Source organism: Pseudophryne corroboree, assembly GCF_028390025.1.
Source record: "Pseudophryne corroboree isolate aPseCor3 chromosome 3 unlocalized genomic scaffold, aPseCor3.hap2 SUPER_3_unloc_102, whole genome shotgun sequence".
Classification (NCBI taxonomy): Eukaryota; Metazoa; Chordata; class Amphibia; order Anura; family Myobatrachidae; genus Pseudophryne; species Pseudophryne corroboree.
In genome coordinates this window covers 133,219-154,425 of record NW_026967497.1, presented here as the reverse complement: position 1 = coordinate 154,425, position 21,207 = coordinate 133,219, and the positions used below count along the sequence as shown (strand labels likewise).

At 44.1% G+C, this 21,207-nt stretch overlaps 1 pseudogene; it reads left to right on the top strand.

Annotated features, from left to right (window-relative positions):
• Positions 1 to 8,861: 8,861 nt before the first annotated feature.
• Positions 8,862 to 8,980, top strand: LOC134983255 (5S ribosomal RNA; annotated as a pseudogene).
• Positions 8,981 to 21,207: the final 12,227 nt, after the last annotated feature.

The following is a 21,207-nucleotide window of genomic DNA, read 5'->3' as shown; positions in this document are numbered from 1 at the left end:
CACTGTTTATTATTGTTAGTGGTTATAGTGAGTGCAGAGGCCCAGTGACATAGATATAATATACTAATCCACAGCACTCACCGTTCCTAGATTTGGGGTGCAACACAGTATGTGACCACATTGTTTAAATAAAATCCCTGGGGCTCTGCACTCACTATATTAACTAACAATAATAAACAGTGGAGATTTAGTTCACGTATTGACCAATGCATTTAAACCTGCAGCCCCCCCCCCCCCCCAGATTACCTGCATTGTATCTATTAACACCCAATTAAAATCCAATGGTTTTTTATTACTTTATTCAGCTCTCTATACACTTAACTTTGTGTTTAATATTTCAACAATTTAGTTTACATACTTTACTGTACTTAATAAAGGTTATATATTATTTATTAGTGCGCCGAACAGGACAGCACTTTCTCTTCTTTGGTGTTTTAATGATTCATTATTGCAAAGCCCATGTCACCTCTAGTAATCCCACATGAGCGTCCATGTCACCTCTAGTAATCCCACATGAGCGTCCATGTCACCTCTAGTAATCCCCCATGAGCATCCGTGTCACCTCTAGTAATCCCACATGAGCGTCCATGTCACCTCTAGTAATCCCACATGAGTGTCTGATGTCACCTCTAGTAATCTCACATGAGCGTCCACGTCACCTCTAGTAATCCCACATGAGCGTCCATGTCACCTCTAGTAATCCCACATGAGCGTCCATGTCACCTCTAGTAATCCCACATGAACGTCCCTGTCACCTCTAGTAATCCCACGTGAGCGTCCATGTAACCTCTAGTAATCCCACGTGAGCGTCCGTGTCACCTCTAGTAATTCCACATGAGCGTCCGTGTCACCTCTCGTAATCCCACATGAGCATCAGTGTCACCTCTAGTAATCCCACATGAGCGTCCATGTCACCTCTAATAATCCCACATGAGTGTCTGTGTCACCTCTAGTAATCCCACATGAGCGTCCATGTCACCTCTAGTAATCCCATATGAGCGTCCGTGTCACCTCTAGTAATCCCACATGAGCATCCGTGTCACCTCTAGTAATCCCACATGAGCGTCCGAGTCACCTCTTGTAATCCCACATGAGCGCTATGTCACCTCTAGTAATCCCACATGAGCGTCCGTGTCACCTCTAGTAATCCCACATGATCGTCCGTGTCACCTCTAATAATCCCCCATGAGCGCCAATGTCACCTCTAGTAATCCCATATGAGCACCCTTGTCACCTCTAGTAATTCCACATGAGCGCCCATGTCACCTCTAGTAATCCCACATGAATGTCCGTGTTACCTCTAGTTATCCCACATGAGCGTTCAGTGTTGATCAAGCTCCAGTCTAAACATCCTAGCTTTTTTGTTTTTTTAATAAACATAAAAGCAATGATTACAGGTAAAAAAAAAATGTCAGTTATAGAATTATATATTGTATCCTGTAACACCCTGTGTCTTGTCTGCTCATTTTATATATTAATGTATTTTATTTCCAGCAGATGGACACACAAGCAGGAATATCTCAGAAGGACATCTATTGTTATCCCCGGATTGTGACATAAAAGATGACAGTAGACAGGATTCTCCAGCATTTAACCCCATTACCCCAATTATATATCCAGCTCTATCAACTGATCCCCCTGATCCTGGGAAATGTTCTCCTGATCACTCTGATATTGGTGCATCTGTTACAGCTTTGAGAGTAGATACAGTGTTTCCCTGGTCTATAGATACCAAATGTTTTACACAGAACACAAACCTTATTACTCATCAGCCAGCTAAGGCAGGTGAGAGGCCATTTCCATATTCTGAGTGTGAGAAATGTTTTACATATAAATCAAATCTTGTTACACATAAGAGAAGTCACACAGGTGAGAAGCCGCATTCCTGTTCTGAGTGTGGGAAATGTTTTACACAGAAATCATCTCTTGTTACACATCAGAGAAGTCACACAGGTGAGAGGCCGTATTCCTGTTCTGAGTGTGGGAAATGTTTTGCATCGAAATCAAATCTTATTAAACATCAGAGAAGTCACACAGGTGAGAAACCGTATTCCTGTTCTGAGTGTAGGAAATGTTTTGCACAGAAATCAGCTCTTGTTACACATCAGAAAAGTCACACAGGTGAGAAGCCGTATTCCTGTTCTGAGTGTGGAAAATGTTTTGCATCGAAATCATATCTTGTTACACATCAGAGTAGTCACACAGATGAGAAGCCATATTCCTGTTCTGAGTGTGGGAAATGTTTCACAAAGAAATCAGCCCTTGTTACACATCAGAGAAGTCACACAGGTGAGAGGCCATATTCCTGTTCTGAGTGTGGGAAATGTTTTACACAGAAATCAGATCTTGTTACACATAAGAGAAGTCACACAGGTGAGAAGCCGTATTCCTGCTCTGAGTGTGGGAAATGTTTTGCATCGAAATCAAATCTTATTAAACATCAGAGAAGTCACACAGGTGAGAAACCGTATTCCTGTTCTGAGTGTAGGAAATGTTTTTTATCTAAATCATATCTTGTTAAACATCAGAGAAGTCACACAGGTGAGAAACCGTATTCCTGTTCTGAGTGTAGGAAATGTTTTGCACGGAAATCAGGTCTTGTTATACATCAGAGAAGTCACACAGGTGAGAAGCCGTATTCCTGTTCTGAGTGTGGGAAATGTTTTTTATCTAAATCAAATCTTGTTAAACATCAGAGAAGTCACACAGGTGAGAAGCCATATTCCTGTTCTGAGTGTGGGAAATGTTTTACACAGAAATCATCTCTTGTTACACATCAGAGAAGTCACACAGGTGAGAGGCCGTATTCCTGTTCTGAGTGTGGGAAATGTTTTAGACAGAAATCAGATCTTGTTACACATCAGAGGAGTCACACAGGTGAGAAGCCATTTTCATGCTGTGAGAGAAATAAATCCGCTCTTGTTGAACATATTAGACATTACCCAAGTACGGAACCATTTAAATCTTCTGGAGTATAATTATCACTGCCATGCAATGTTCCTCAAGGGTCAATCCTATCTCCTATGCTTTATGCAATATACAGTCTGGTCCATATATATTGGGACATCGACACAATTCTCATATTTTGGGCTCTATACACCACCACAATGGATTTGAAATGAAACAAACAAGATGTGCTTTAAATGCAGACTTTCCGCTTTAATTTGAGAGTATTTACATCTAAATCAAGTGAACGGTGTAGGAATTAAAAACGGTTTTTATATGTGCCTCCCACTTTTTAAGGGACCAAAAGTAATGGTACAGACTAAACAATCCTAAATCAAACTTTTACTTTTTAATACTTTGTTGCAAATCCTTTTGTCAGTTACAGCCTGAAGTCTGGAACGCATAGACATCACCAGATGCTGGGTTTCATCCCTGGTGATGCTCTGCCAGGCCTCTACTGCAAATGTCTTCAGTTCCTACTTGTTCTTGGGGCATTTTCCCTTCAGTTTTGTCTTCATCAAGTGAAATGCATGCTCAATCGGATTCAGGTCAGGTGATTGAATTGGCCATTGCATAACATTCCACTTATTTTCCTTAAAAAATACTTTGGTTGCTTTTGCAGTATGCTTCGGGTCATTGTCCATCTGCACTGTGAAGCGCCTTCCAATGAGTTCTGAAGCATTTGACTGAATATGAGCAGATAATATTGCCCGAAACACTTCAGAATTCATCCTGCTGCTTTTGTCAGCAGTCACATTATCAATAAATACAAGGGAACCAGTTCCATTGGCATCCATACATGCCCACGCAATGACACTACCGCCACCATGCTTCACTGATGAGGTGGTATGTTTTGGATCATGAGCAGTTCCTTTCCTTCTCCAAACTCTTCTCTTCCCATCACTCTGGTACAAGTTGATCTTTGTCTCATCTGTCCATAGGATGTTGTTCCAGAACTGTAAAGGCTTTTTTAGATGTTGTTTGCAAACTCTAATCTGGTCTTCCTGTTTTTGTGGCTCACCAATGGTTTACATCTTGTGGTGAACCTTCTATATTCACTCTTGTGAAGTCTTCTCTTGATTGTTGACTTTGACACATATAGACCTATCTTCTGGAGAGTGCTCTTGATCTGGGCAACTGTTGTGATGGTGTTTTTCTTCACCAGGGAAATAATTCTTCTGTCATCCACCACAGTTTTCCGTGGTCTTCCGGATCCCTTTGGTGTTGCTGAGCTCTCCGGTGTGTTCTTTCTTAAGAATGTTCCAAACAGTTAATTTGGCCACACCTAATGTTTTTGCTATCTCTAAAATGGGTTTGTTTTGATTGTTTAGCCTAATGATGGCTTGCTTCACTGATAGTGGCAGCTCTTTGGATTAGATTAGAAATGCAAATGTCACAGCTGGAATCTACTCCTGACCTTTTACCTGCTTAATTGATGATGAAATAATGAGGGAATAGCCCACTCCTGTCCTTGAAATAGCTTTTGAGTCGATTGTCCCATTACTTTTGGTCCCTTAAAAAGTGGGAGGCACATATAGAAACCGTTGTAATTCCTACACCGTTCACCTGATTTGGATGTAAATACCCTCAAATTAAAGCGGAAAGTCTGCAGTTAAAGCACATCTTGTTTGTTTCATTTCAAATCCATTGTGGTGGTGTATAGAGCACAAAATATGAGCATTGTGTTAATGTCCCAATATTTATGGACCTGACTGTACATGCTACCACTGGGTGATATAATCAGACCTCATGGCCTGGTCTACCACTGCTATGCAGATGACCTGCTTTTTGCTCCATGTACTGAGAACCTAATACCAATCCTAAATGGTTGTCTAGCTGAGCTCCAGGGGTGGATGATGCCAGTTGGCTGTGATTCAGTCTTTGTGAAACATAATAGAAGCTCACCAGCAAAGGACAAGACTACAGCTTTACCAACCATCTGGATTTATGCTTTGGTGTTTGGTTTGAACATGTGCTGAATCTTTGTGTTGTCCTGGTATGTGGCTGACACAGACATCAGGTATCTGCCACATACAAATACTCATTCTTCCATCTGTGGACCATAGCCAGAATCAAGCACTTGATTCCCTCAGATGTTCGTAGACTACTGCAATGCCATCTACCTGGGTCACCCAGCAAAAGAATTACAGAGCTTGCAGCTAGTACAGAATGCAGCAGCCAAGCTGTTACCTAACCAGCCCGTTCCTGCCACATAACACCCATTCTCTACTCCCTTCACTGGCTGCCTGTAAGATGACAAATCTATTTTATAATTGGCTAACTGACCTTCCCAGCCCACATTACATGGTCCAAGGTACTAGAAGCAGCTTCTGCCTCCTTACTGCCCTGCTTGCTTGCTTCTACAGATGAAGGACTGTTACCAGCAGTACCAATAATCTCCTGTAATTTATTTAAGGGTCAAACTTTTAGTTTTGCAGCCCTGACCATGGAACTCACTGCCTTGCATAGTCCAAGAGGCCTCCACACTAGAGACCGTCACAAGCAGACTGATGACTGTTACGTTTTTCATTAATGTATTTACAGATGGGTCCTCCGTTATCTTGACTGTTTCTGCACCTAGACGGAGGTTTAGTCACACCTAGGCAATAGCTTAGGTTCCTGAGTTTAATCATGGACAGGCGCGATGAGGCATGACTGGATATTCAGCATGCAATACACATCTCCACCACTGGGTGGCTAATGCTTCACTAATCCAGTACTTTAGTTTGAATAGCAGCAGATTGATCTTCTGTACAAGCTCTGGCAAATGGTCAGTGACAACTGTAATGTTAATATACAGTCCTGTACTGCATAGTGTACACACAGATGGTGACCAATGGTCAGACGGACAGAGTAAAAAAGAAAAAATAGTTTATTCAGATGCAAACTAACATGTTAAAACACTTGTGTAAGCAGACGCAACTAATGTGTGAACACTTGTGTATGCAGACGCACCTAATGTGTGAAAGGAATAATGTAGCAAATTGACTTTACAGTATGTAAAGTGCACAAAATGAGCATCCGAGTCCCCTAATGGCATAAACAAACACCAATGGGAAGGAATCGCTCTTTGCAGTACTTTTACACATGAACTTGAGAATCTTCCATGCAGTGTTGTGGGCTAGCGATGAAGGCTCTCATCTGCCACGCTGAGAGTCCCGGGTTCGATTCCCAAAATGTCAGGTTATTTTTGTGTTCCCGTGACATCAACTTTATTATTATTTTTTTTCTGTGTAATCCATTGTAAAACATTCAAAGGAAGGGTGCACACAGGTTTCACACAAATCGGGGTAAATCTGCAGGAGTGACTCATTCGCTATCTAAAATACACAGCGGTAATGACCACCTATAGACATACCAGTAAATATAAATTAGTGTATTCTGACGCAACTAACTGTTCGAGCAACAGTACTGTAGATCGTCGGCGTTAGAGAATCTGTGTTGTACATTATAAGCTGTTCGTTCTAATTAGTACTCTAATAGAAAAAACTGTACAGAGATACTAAGGACAGTGATTTGGCATCCAGGAACTTAGGGATGAGCTTTTATTTCTCTCCATTATACTTAATACTACGGGATTTGGACGCTCACATATCCCAAACATCAATAGACCATACTGTACCTGTAACACGTTAGTTTGCATCTGTATATGCTGTACTATTTGCACCTGTACTGTATATACTGTTATAGACTGTATGACATACTGTAGCGTAATGAGACGCACCAGTAAAGTAGTTCTTACACTGTAGTTCAGTATTGTATGTTAATGGAGACCACACGCTTGCGCATTGGTGATTTAAAAAAGCGACATCTGGTGGATGATCTTAGGTATTACACTCAAAGGTAACGCCAAACGCTCTGTGTGCCTTCCTACGACTAGGCGCGCCTCCTTGCGCCCAGGTACGCTGCGTATGCCTGATCGCGACTAACGCCTCAGCCAGCCAAGATAACGGAGGACCCGTCTGTATATTTAGTTCCTAAATAATACATCCCAAATGCTTAGGTCTTTTTTCTGCTGTTTATTTTGTATCTTGTGCTTTGTGTAAATGTGAATGTGTAATACCAGTTTGCACAATCTGTATTGCTGCACGACAATATGGCGGCCATTGGAACGTGTTTTCACTTCTAGTTTGCCTAACTTGTTGCAGACACTCATCTTGATCAGGAGTGTCGAGTGTTTTCTGATACAAGATCCTGTCCATATATACCCTGTACATTACCATGTGCATTAGAGTCACCCGGGTTCCATCTGCGGTGGTTTGTTGTATGTTACATCTATATGGTGCGGATACTCCCCTGTATGATTTCATAATAAAAGCTTTTGTCTGCATCTAATTATTGCATTAAAGCTTTTATTTTTTATTCTGTTTTATATTCCCGTCTGAGTAATTACGCCATAATGTCTAATCTCGGAGTGGACCCCAGAAGATGTAAAGAAACCGTGTAAGTTTACCATCATTCTGTTTCGTGTAAGCATACAGGTTAGTGATGGCACGGTGGTCACTGACCGTCACATTCAGGTGGTATAATGGAAGTGGGAATGTCTGGGCTTATTCTAGTCTACTGCAGAAATAAAAAACTCAGCCTTTATCCTGCTTAAAAAAATTACAAAGCACATAAATCAAGCTTGGTAGGACAAGACAGTGTCCACATTAATGGTGGCACATCATATGGGCCCTCATTCCGAGTTGTTCGCTCGTAATTTTTTTTTTGCAACGGAGCGATTAGTCGCTAATGCGCATGCGCAATGTTCGCAGTGCATCTGCGCCAAGTAAATTTGCTAATAAGTTTGGTATTTTACTCACGGCTTTATGAAGAAATTTCTTCGTTCTGGTGATCGGAGTGTGATTGACAGGAAGTGGGTGTTTCTGGGCGGAAACTGGACGTTTTATGGGTGTGTGCGAAAAAACGCTTGCTTTTCTGGGAAAAACGCGGGAGTGTCTGAAGAAACGGGGGAGTGTCTGGGTGAACGCTGGGTGTGTTTGTGATGTCAAACCAGGAACGAAACTGACTGAACTGATCGCAGTGTAGGAGTAAGTCTCGAGCTACTCAGAAACTGCAAAGAAATTTCTATACGCAAATCTGCTAATCTTGCGTTCGCAATTCTGCTAAGCTAAAATACACTCCCAGAGGGTGGCGGCTTAGCGTGTGCAAAGCTGCTAAAAGCAGCTAGCGAGCGAACAACTCGGAATGAGGGCCATAGGCTGAAGACCCATGCTTCTGGTATATATGGCATAACTCACTCTTTGCCCACAAAAACCTTCCTTTCACCATTCACAATGTCCACCATTGCCCCTTAAGAAGGGACACAACTTTCCTTTGCTTGTTCCACCTCCTATCTACAGGGCCCAGGACCACCTTCATGTTTGTCAAGGGGCGCTTGGACCCCGAAACGTCGGATCACTTGTGTGTGAAATACACTTGAATCTCAAACAGACTTGGAGTGCCGCCTGCTTTGTTGTTTACTATATATATATATATATATATATATATATATATATATATCTTTAGGATTGTTGAAGTATCTTCAATTTGTGATTTTGCTAAAATATGATAAAACCACAGGATATCTGCTTTTGGGAACTAATGTTTATTGGAATTTTGTGTGCTAAATCATATACACCCAGAATTGGGGATTAATCCCTGTTAGACAATTATATATAATCTGTGTGTTTCTCATTGAACTGAATTTTATGCATTATTGGGGATCAATCCCTGTTATATTATCATACTCAGCTATTGTACTTACATCACTGCCTGATTTCTTTTGCTCTCATTAGTATAACAATCAGCACAAATGTTGCTTAATGCTCTGTTCTTGTACCAACAATAATTCAGACATTTATGATATGCTCAAAATAATGTGTATGAGTATCCGCACACTGGAATTGACTGCACAGATTGGAGATTTAGCCACCTACGGTCAAACCGCACTGAGTATGCCCAATCTCGTCTGATCTTGGAAGCCATACACTGCAGGGCCTGGTCAGTACCCGGTTGCGAGACCACCAGGGAATACTAGGTACCGTAGGTATTTTATTCTCCAGTCATTTGTGTCCTTCCGATTTTCTGTGCAGATCCAGGTATTTAATTTCTACTTTCCTTTTCAATTGTGCTAGTCTGACAGGCTACAGCTGAACCCAACGGAGTTACCCTATTCCCAATTAAAAAAATTATCAATTAAGGAAATCTCTAGACCACTAAGGGAATAAAGATAAATTCGCTCATCTAAATCCTATCGCTCGAAATTGTAGCAATTATGCTTTGAAAAATTATTCATCTATATTTGCCTTCTCCCTCTCTTTTTAAGTATATCTCATAAAAGTTAAGTATTCATTTTCTCATATTTCATCATCTTATTAATTAATTTTTTCATAAGTGTGCCCTGGAAAAGATATATAGCTGCCTTTGTCTTTTTTCTCTTATAAAAGACCACACCCCTTATTATAGGATACTAGACATCGCCTTCCAACCTTTATCTGACCCTTCCTATCATGCAACGGCGAATCCCTTAGTCCTGGAACTGTTTAAACTATTGATACTCGCTGATGTGGTGCAAGGGAGTTATATCTAAAATGTACACTATTTGGGTTAAATATGTAATGTTCTAATAAACCTCTACGCGCTCACAAACTCCGTCGTAAATACCCATATCACGCGCATGATCGCAGGAGCGATCCTACGCAAATTGCGGATATGTGCACGCACGGCGGATTGAGTGCACGCGCAGCAGGCATGTGCATGGGGTTAGTACAGGGCATATGCATTACAATATTTTTCGACTTTTACATTTGTTAATACCAGGTATAAGATTGCATTGTACCTGGTGGGTTCCTCAATTAGTTGAACTAAGTAGTTATCATTAAGTGTGTTTAAGAACCTATTACCCCTAGCAGTATCACATGAATCGTTTTTCCAGTTTTTCTCTGGATATTTAAAATCTCCCATCACTACCATGTCTCCTACTCCTGCTGCTCTTTCAATTTGCTTCAGTAACAATTCCTCGTTAGATACATTAATACCAGGCGGCCTGTAGCATACTCCTAATACTACCTTTTTTATTCCCTTTTAGCCACATGCAATTTCTACCCCATAGCATCTCGACCGTATCTACAGTCTCCTCCTGCAAATCCTCCCATATATCAGTTTTTAAAAATGGTTTTACGTAAAGGCACACCCCTCCACCCTTAAGTTGCCTTAAGTTTCTTGCCTAATTCCCTATAGTCTTTTTTTAAGGACATCCCACCTTCTGCTGACTTTGTCATTGGTGCCAACATGCACAAAGACCACCGGGTCTTTCCCAGCCCCTCCCAACAATCTATCTACCCGGTCCGCGATGTGCCGCACTAGAGCACCCGGGAGACAACAGACTGTACGGCGATCATGGTCCGGGTAGCAGATTGCTCTATCTGCCTTCCTGATGATAGAGTCCCCCTACCACCACCATCTGACTAGGTACCTCACTATCTTTTGTCCCAACTGTGCCAGAGGGGCTGCTCCTCTGGATGCTAGAGGGAGCAGTCCCCTCCTCCACCGTCATTTCCTCAGTATCATCCTCCGAATCTTCGTCCTGCCGTGCAAATTTATTCGGTTTGATAGTCCGAAGATGTCGAGGTCAACAAGTATCCAGCCAAGAGTCATTACCTTCACTATCTTTATGCACTACTTTCTCCGACTGATCCTCTCTGGTGAATACTGAGGAAAAAAATTGTTCAGTATTTCCGCTTTTATTTTATCATTGTTTATTAAAGCTCCCAATTCATCTTTTAATGGGCCTACATTCTCCTTCTTTAACCTTTTACTGTTTATGTATTTATAAAACTTTTTAGGATTGCTATTACTCTCTCTAGCGATTTGCTTTTTGTTTACAATTTTTGCTGCGATTATTACTTTTTTGCATTTTTTATTGCATTCCTTGTAATGCTGGAATGACTCCTCCCCTCCATTAGATTTAAATGTTTTGAAAGCACGCTTCTTTTTAGCCATTGCTTCTTTGACCTCCTTATTAAGCCACATTGGTTTGTTTTTAGTACTCCTGCATTTACTGCTCATGGGAATGAATTTGTGAATATGAGCATGGGAATGAATTTGTGAATATTTCTATCAAGCAACCCTTTTAAAGCATCCCACATTACTGTTGTGTCTTTACCATGAAACAAAACTTCCCAATCAATCTCGTTTAGTGCCTGTCTCAGCATATTGAAATTAGCTTTTCTAAGGTTAAATGTTTTAGTTGTTCCCTTATAGCTGTTTCTTGATACTGATGTCGAATGTGATCATATAGTGGTCACTGTTTCCCAAAGTCTCCCCAACTTTAGTGTTTTATATAATGTCCACATTATTGGTAATAACTAGGTCCAGAATAGTTTTACCTCTAACCATGTAAAAACATCGATGTATATTTTATTTCTAAAATAATTAAGATCTGGTGTGGTCACAACACCCTCAACTGCATACCAATTATAATTTAATAATTCTCATTCGTAAAATTAAGTGTGCTGATTAGAATAATGTCCAGACCGGCAATATATTATGCCACAGATTCAGTCCGTAATAGGATCCTTTATATTAATTTACACCCAATGATAGAAGGACACCGGTGTTTTCATCCAGAAACTGTGCACCACAAATAAGTACAGTCACAGGTACCTTTGCTCACTCTGTCCCTTGTGCTTGTAATACGGGACCTGTTTGCAAGTTTGAGGAGCTTTAAGTGTGACCCGAGCGTCCCCGGAATTACACGGTGTAATGGACAACTGTTACCTGTGCGTTGTAGCGGTGTGGTGCATATGTGAAACAGCTTCTGTGTCCGTGCAGCAGGGTGAAGAAAGGTTTCCGTACGGGCAGCCCGACAGTTCTCACGAGGGGGCTAATACTGTTGCTCAACCCACTTCAGCAGTCAGCCGCCTCGCTACTCCGGCTTCCAAAGATCACTGTTCTCTCCGACACTGTGTGAATATAATTTCCACGATTTGCTCGTAGCAGGTGCCAAGTGCTCTGGAGATGCCGGGGGACGGTCTGGACAATTCAGCAGTCAGCAGTCACTTAAACAAGGAGTCCTAGACGCGTTTCGTAACATCCAGTTACTTCTTCCATAGGCGGTACCGCACCGGTGTCCTTCTATCATTGGGTGTAAATTAATATAAAGGATCCTATTACGGACTGAATCTGTGGCATAATATATTGCCGGTCTGGACATTATTCTAATCAGCACACTTAATTTTACGAATGAGCATTATTAAATTATAATTGGTATGCAGTTGAGGGTGTTGTGACCACACCAGATCTTAATTATTTTAGAAATAAAATATACATCGATGTTTTTACATGGTTATATGTTTAAATAAATATTTACAATTAAGAATGGTGTGGAACAATTAATTGGTTCTATAGCGCGACCTCTTTTCCATTTAAATCATAATTGCTTTATTGAAGCCATTAGAGACAGGCTTCTGGGGTCTGACGAAATAGAACCATTTTTCTTATGATCACAAGGTGGCAGAATTTTATACAACATTTATCATTTATATCGCTTGCGCCATCAGGTATAATCTTTTCTAGTTTTACCTCTAGTTGGGTCCTCGACTAATTGAGTCAAGTATAGATCCTTTAATGTATTTAAGAACCTGCTGCTCCTAGTTTTTACACAAGAATCGTTACTCCAATTTATATCAGGATAGTTAAAATCCCCTAACACTAGGATGTCCCCCATTCCCGCAGCTTTTTCAGTTTGATGTAAGAGTTGTTCCTCGTCATGTACACTAATATCTGGTTACTTGTAGCACGTGCCAATGACTAGTTTCTTTACCTCTGTGCCCCCACTTGTGATCTCACCCCATAGCGACTCCACGTTATCTCCAGCCTCCCCGAAAATACCCTCTATTAAGTTTGGTTTTAGAGATGGTTTAGGAAAGAGACATACCCCTCCTCCCCTTTTGGTAGCCCTGTCCCTCCTGAAAAGAGAATATCCCTCCAAATTCGCAACCCAGTCGTGAGAGTCGTCCCACCATGTTTCCGTAATACCTATAATATCATACTGAGACTTTGATACAAGCCATTCCAATTCCCCCATTTTACCCGATAGGCTTCTTGCATTCACAAGCATACATCTTAGCTTAGCCTCTCCATTACCCGTGTTTTAGTGGTATCTTATCTATATTTACAAGAGCCTTTCTAGACTTACCTTTACTGACTGTTATTCTACTCCCTCCCTTTCCACCCCATCATGCTTAATACAGACTTCCTCACTACTATCTCTATCTGACCTATTAATACTTTCTAACCCCCCCCCCTGATGTTAGTATCCTCCCTTATGCTATGCACATTACATTCTATATACCGTATTGCTGAGCCATATACGTCATTAGGTGATAAATTGGGAATATCTTGGGCAATACCTGTGTCAGTATTTCCGGTGTCAATACCCATGCAAATACCCTTGCCATCTGACCTTATGCTCCCTACTTCTCCACCCCCAAATTGTTCACTACCCCCATCCTTACTGCTCTCCCTAATTAACCCGCAGCTTCTAGCTAAACCCTCCCCCCAGGCTCTTAGTTTAAAAGCTCCTCCAACCTTCTAACCATCCTGCCCCCCAGCACTGCAGCCTCCTCCTCATTCAGTTGCAATCAATTGCGACAAAGATGGCGCCTGACTGAGAAGTCCGCCCAGTATTCCAGGAACACAAACCTTCCTACATCAGTCTCTAAGCCACACATTTACCTCCCTAATCTCCCTCTGCCTCCCTGGGCTAGCGCATGTCACTGTTAATATTTCAGATAATATTACCCTAGATGTTGTCACAACTGAGGGCCTGAGCTGACGGGAGGCAGCCTCAGTTGTAGGGGCTGAGATGTACCGGAACCTGGGAGGTTGTATCAGACCCCTGGACATGTAAGTAACATGAATAATAACTGCCCGAAGGCGTGACCACGACAACTTAGATAAAAGTCAATGATGTTTATTATGACAACTCCGCATCACAGCAGCAATAAAAGAAAACGTAAAAGTCAGCAAAGAATAAATACAGTTCCTGAGTACTACAGCATGGCAGGAGCCACAGGGCACTGGTAGTGTGAGATAGTTCTTATGATCTTCTAGATGGAAAGTCCTTACCAGGCCCGGCTGTAGCAATGGAGATAACCCAGGATTGTACCAGCTGGTGTTCCAGGAAGAGCTGGGTTGCTGAAGGTAAAACAGCTGCTGTGGATACTGGCTGGAACCAGACTGTTGTTAGCACGGAGTGGATACTGGCTGGAACCAGTTAAATAATAAATGAACTTTGGGAGCGATGAAATGTGAACTGAAATGTAGAACTTGAGAGCGGAGAAATAATAATTCCGGTGGAGAGTGGTAAAGTGTAGAAAGGACACCGGCCCTTTAAGGGAAGCTGTACTCTGCTGGAAGCTGAGGCTGGAAGCAGGTAGTGTTGTAGCTGGAAACAGATGAATCCACAATGGATTGGAGAGTCAGGCTACACCGCAGGTGGAATGCTGGTGCGGGTCTCTATGGTGGAAGTCTTGAGACAGGAGCTGGAACCTGGAAGACAATCATAGAAGAGAGACAAACAGGAACTAGGTTTGACAACCAAAGCACTGACGTCTTCCTTGCTCAGGTACAGCTTACTTATACCTGCAGCAAGGAAGGGGTTGGCTAGGCAATTATGCAAATCAACAACACAGACAGCAGATTGGTGGAAATGATCAGATGACAGAATCCAAGACGGCTGCGCCCATGCAGACACTTGGAAGGAAGTTTGGTTTGTAATCCATGTGGTCTGGGAAACAGTAATGGCGGCGCCGGCCACCGGAGACAGGAGACGCCAGGCTGATAGATGCACATTTAACCACGCGGGCACAGCGGAGGCCGCGGCTGATGAAAAGACCACTCTGCATGTGGAAACTCAGGAACAGCGGAATCCGGTCCTGGAACGCTGAGCCCGCCTTAGGAGGCATCTGAAGGGTAAGTAATGGCGTCCAGATACCCGGATCGTGACAGCACCCCCCCCTTTAGGAGTGGCCCCAGGACACTTCTTAGGCTTTAAAGGAAACTTTGCGTGGAAATTTCGGACCAAGGCAGGAGCATGGACGTCAGAGGCATTGGTCCAAGAGCGTTCTTCAGGACCATAGCCCTTCCAGTCAATGAGATACTGAAGTTGACCGTAACGGTGACGTGAGTCCAGGATCTTGGCCACTTCATACTCAATGCCTCGTTGAGTTTGGACTTTCGGAGTTGGTGGAAGTGAGGAATGAAACCGATTCAAGATTAGCGGTTTCAACAGGGAAACATGGAATGTCCTGGGTATTTTTAAGAAGGGAGGTAACTGGAGTCTGTAAGCAACAGGATTGATGACTTGATCAATTTTAAAAGGACCGATGTAGCGAGGTGCAAACCTCATACTGGGAACTCTTAACCTCAAATTCTTCGTGGATAACCATACCCGATCACCCACCTTGAGAGCAGGAACTGCGCGACGCTTCTTATCCGCAAACTTCTTGTACCTGAACGATGCCTTGAGCAGAGCAGATCGTACGCTCTTCCAGATATTGGCAAACTGATGCAAGGTGATATCCACTGCGGGAACAGAAGTTGCTGGAAGCGGTTGGAACTCAGGGACTTTAGGGTGGAATCCAAAGTTGGTGAAGAATGGTGTTGAGGAAGATGAAGAATGATACTGGTTGTTATGACAGAACTCGGCCCAGGGAAGTAATTGAACCCAGTCATCTTGAGAGGAGGACACATAGATGCGGAGGAAGGCCTCCAAGTCCTGATTCACCCTCTCAGTTTGACCATTGGTCTGAGGATGGTAAGCCGTGGAAAACTTTAACTTGACTTGGAGGACTTGACATAAACTTCGCCAGAATTTGGCTGTGAATTGAACTCCTCGATCTGAGATAATTTCTTCTGGAAGACCGTGGAGTCGGAAGATCTCTTGTATGAATACTTGAGCCAACTTGGAAGCTGACGGAAGACCGGTGAGAGGAATGAAGTGTGCCATCTTGGTGAACCGGTCAACTACCACCCAGATGGTATTGAACTTGTTGCACATGGGCAAATCTGTAATAAAATCCATCGACAAATGGGTCCATGGTCGACGGGGAACAGATAGTGGAACCAGTTGCCCCGCAGGCGACTGGCGGGATACTTTATGTTGAGCACACTTTGGGCAAGATGCAATAAACTCCAAAACGTCCTTTTTCAGAGTTGGCCACCAATAGGACCTAGAGATAAACTCCAGGGTTTTTTGGATACCTGTATGTCCGGCAAAACGGGAAGCATGGGCCCAATGCATGAGCTTCTTCCTTAGTGTCGGCTTCACAAAACTTTTCCCTGATGGGGGCGTAGAGTCCATCCCTACCGTGGAGAATGCCAACGGATTTAGAATAGGATGCTTGTCTGAAGACTCTGACTCATTTTCTTGCTCCCATGAGCGGGAAAGGGCATCGGCCTTGCGATTCTGAGAGCCCGGACAGAACTGGAGTTTAAAGTCGAACCTGGAAAAGAAAAGTGCCCATCTGGCCTGACGAGGGTTGAGACATTGTGCGCCTTTTAGATATAGAAGGTTCTTGTGGTCTGTAAGGATGGTGATTGAATGAGAAGCTCCCTCCAACAGATATCTCCACTCCTCTAGAGCGAGCTTGATGGCTAGCAACTCCTGGTCGCCAATGGCATAGTTGCGCTCCGCTGGGGAGAACTTCCGTGAGAAGAAACTGCAAGGATGTAAATGACCATCTTTAGCCCTCTGAGATAACACCGCTCCTACTCCAACGGAGGAGGCATCCACCTCTAAGATGAAAGGAGAGTCGATGTCAGGCTGTTTCAGGACAGGTGCAGAGATGAACCTCTGTTTTAAAAGATGAAAAGCTTGCATGGCTTCTTCAGACCACTTGGACGGGTTAGCACCCTTCTTGGTGAAAGCAGTAATAGGCGCCACAATGGTGGAAAAGTCTCGTATAAACTTTCGGTAATAATTGGCGAACCCTAAGAACCTCTGGACCCCTTTGAGGGTTAAGGGTACCGGCCAATTCTGGATTGCTTGTAGTTTCTCAGGATCCATCTCTAGTCCGGAACCGGACACAATGTACCCTAGAAACGGAATGGACTTGACTTCAAAGACGCATTTCTCTAATTTGCAGTAGAGATGATTGACACGGAGACGGGACAGAACCTCCTTTACCCAGAAACGATGTTCCTCTAAATCGTTGGCAAAAATGAGGATATCATCTAGATAGACCATGACATGACGGTATAGAATGTCTCTGAAGATCTCATTGACGAAATGCTGGAAGACAGCTGGAGCATTGCTCAATCCGAAGGGCATGACGAGGTACTCATAATGTCCGTCACGGGTGTTAAATGCGGTCTTCCACTCGTCACCCTCACGGATCCGGATGAGATTGTATGCACCTCTCAGGTCCAGCTTTGTAAAGATGGTAGCTCCGCTAACTCTGTCAAAGAGCTCAGTAATCAGGGGTAAAGGATAGCGGTTCTTGATGGTAATGTCGTTCAAACCTCTGTAGTCGATGCACGGCCGCAGACCACCATCTTTCTTCTTTACAAAAAAGAAGCCTGCGCCGGCTGGAGAAGAAGAAGGTCGAATGAACCCCTTTGCTAGGTTCTCTTTAATGTATTCCTCCATAGAATGTGTCTCGGGGAGAGACAACGGATAAGTTCGGCCTCGAGGTGGAACCTTCCCTGGAACGAGATCAATCGGGCAGTCCCATTCTCTATGAGGAGGAAGGATATCAGCAGAAGCTTTACTGAACACATCCGTGAAATCTTGATATGGAGGAGGTGGAACATCAGACGACCTGGGGGAGGAAGAACAGACAGGCAACACTTTAAACAAACATGTCTTAGTACAGGAGGAACCCCATGCCAGGATTTGCGTAGTCGTCCAATCAATTGTAGGATTGTGAAGACGGAGCCATGGAAGGCCCAGGACCACAGGATGTGTGGCTCTTGGAATCACTAAAAATGAAATAAGTTCGGAATGAAGAACTCCCACTCTCAGACGAACTGGTAGAGTCCTTAGAGAAATAACTGTATCAAAAATTTTACTGCCATCCACAGCAGTTAAGGAAAAGGACGAAGGAAGTCTCTCGGTGGGTAGGGACCACCGTTTAACATAGGCTTCAGTAATAAAGTTCCCAGCTGCTCCGGAATCCAGGAGGGCAATGACGTTCTGATAACGTTGAGCAACTTGAAGCGAGACTGGGAGGTTACAATCTTGAGGAGATGGAGAGGAGATCATTACTCCTAGCCGGCCCTCTCCTTGGCGAGCTAGGATTTGGAGTTTCCCGGACATTTGGGACAGGCATTAATGGTGTGAGACGGAGCTGCACAATACAGACAGAGAAACTCGGAGAGACGTCTTCGGCGCTCAGCAGGAGTTAAACGGGAACGGACAATTTGCATGGGTTCATCTGTAGTTGGTGACAGTTGGCGAGGAGGAGGAGTAGAAGATTTTGGAGCAGATGATCTTCCACGCTCAGTTGCTCTCTCTCTGAAACGTAAGTCAACTTTCGTACAAAGTGAGATTAGCTCATCTAACTTGGAGGGTAAGTCTCTGGTAGCTAACTCATCTTTAATACGCTCGGATAAACCATGCCAGAATGCAGCATACAGGGCCTCGTCGTTCCATGCCAGTTCGGATGCCAGGATCTGGAACTGTATAAGATATTGTCCTACAGTACGTGATTCCTGGCGTAAACGGAGAATCTCAGACGAAGCTGAAGTTACCCGGCCTGGCTCGTCGAAGATGCGCCTGAATGTTGACACAAATGCAGTGTAAGAAGATAGCAGGGTGTCGGACCTCTCCCATAACGGTGATGCCCAATCAAGGGCTGAGCCACTGAGAAGAGAAATAATGTAGGCAATTTTTGTACGGTCACTGGGAAAATTGCCAGGTTGTAGCTCAAACTGAATCTCACACTGGTTGAGAAATCCCCTGCAGAATCTTGGAGATCCGTCAAATTTTGCTGGCGTTGGAAGATGAAGACGTGGAGCAGAAATGGGTAAGGTGGGTGGGGTTATAGCTGGAGTCACTGTGGTTGACGCACCAGACGCGCCTGATCCACGGAGAGTTGTCTGAATCCCATCCAGCCGAGTAGAGAGATCCTGGAGACAGCGGATGATGTGGCCCTGTGCAGCCTCCTGATGTTCTAGTCGGGCTGCCAGTTCTTGCATCGGCCTGGCCGCTTGATCCTGGTCTCCGGCTGGATTCATTAGGTCAGTGCTTACTGTCACAACTGAGGGCCTGAGCTGACGGGAGGCAGCCTCAGTTGTAGGGGCTGAGATGTACCGGAACCTGGGAGGTTGTATCAGACCCCTGGACATGTAAGTAACATGAATAATAACTGCCCGAAGGCGTGACCCCGACAACTTAGATAAAAGTCAATGATGTTTATTATGACAACTCCGCATCACAGCAGCAATAAAAGAAAACGTAAAAGTCAGCAAAGAATAAATACAGTTCCTGAGTACTACAGCATGGCAGGAGCCACAGGGCACTGGTAGTGTGAGATAGTTCTTATGATCTTCTAGATGGAAAGTCCTTACCAGGCCCGGCTGTAGCAATGGAGATAACCCAGGATTGTACCAGCTGGTGTTCCAGGAAGAGCTGGGTTGCTGAAGGTAAAACAGCTGCTGTGGATACTGGCTGGAACCAGACTGTTGTTAGCACGGAGTGGATACTGGCTGGAACCAGTTAAATAATAAATGAACTTTGGGAGCGATGAAATGTGAACTGAAATGTAGAACTTGAGAGCGGAGAAATAATAATTCCGGTGGAGAGTGGTAAAGTGTAGAAAGGACACCGGCCCTTTAAGGGAAGCTGTACTCTGCTGGAAGCTGAGGCTGGAAGCAGGTAGTGTTGTAGCTGGAAACAGATGAATCCACAATGGATTGGAGAGTCAGGCTACACCGCAGGTGGAATGCTGGTGCGGGTCTCTATGGTGGAAGTCTTGAGACAGGAGCTGGAACCTGGAAGACAATCATAGAAGAGAGACAAACAGGAACTAGGTTTGACAACCAAAGCACTGACGTCTTCCTTGCTCAGGTACAGCTTACTTATACCTGCAGCAAGGAAGGGGTTGGCTAGGCAATTATGCAAATCAACAACACAGACAGCAGATTGGTGGAAATGATCAGATGACAGAATCCAAGATGGCTGCGCCCATGCAGACACTTGGAAGGAAGTTTGGTTTGTAATCCATGTGGTCTGGGAAACAGTAATGGCGGCGCCGGCCACCGGAGACAGGAGACGCCAGGCTGATAGATGCACATTTAACCACGCGGGCACAGCGGAGGCCGCGGCTGATGAAAAGACCACTCTGCATGTGGAAACTCAGGAACAGCGGAATCCGGTCCTGGAACGTTGAGCCCGCCTTAGGAGGCATCTGAAGGGTAAGTAATGGCGTCCAGATACCCGGATCGTGACAGATGTCCTTGCCTTAAGTTTTTTGCCTAAGTCCCTATAGTCTTTCTTAAGGACATCCCACCTACCACTAACTTTGTAATTGGTGCCAACATGCACCAAAACCGCTGGGTCTTTACCAGCCCCTCCCAACAATCTATCTACCCTGTCCGCGATGTGCCATACCGAGCACCCGGAAGACAACAGACTGTATGGAGATCACGGTCCCGGTAGCAGATTGCCCTGTCTTCCTGATAATAGAATCCCCTACCACCACAATCTGACTACGTACCTCATTATCTTTTTTCCCATCTGCACTGGAGGGACCGCTCCTCTGGATGCTAGAGGGAACTGTCTCCTCTGGTTCTGTCATTTCCTCACTGCCATCCTCAGAATCTTTGTCCAATTGGGCAAATTTATTGGGGTTTGGTAGATCGGAGATATCATGTCTTCCCCTCCCCCTTTTTTCCTTCTAACTGTGACCCAGCTGTCTTCCTGATCTTCCTCATCTACCAGTGATCCCCCTGCAACTGTTAGGCGCCGGGGTCCGCTTGTCCGCGCGGCCCGGCGCCTAGCATACTGCTTTGGTTTGCTGAGAGTCTGTTTCCAGTCCTGCTGTATCCGGTCATTCCTGTCCTCAAAAGTCCTGTATTCGGGAGTTGTCATCTCATCCCAGGAAGTCGTTTTGTTCCCTGGAGTCCTGACTGATCACCGTTTAACATCGAGTGGTGTTTCGTGAGTTGCGGCTCTGCCCTGTGTTGCGGCTCAGCCGCTTTATCTTTATATCTTCTGTTGTTGGAGCATTTGCGGAGGGTTCCGCTTCCACAAGTCCTCTCTTGAACTCG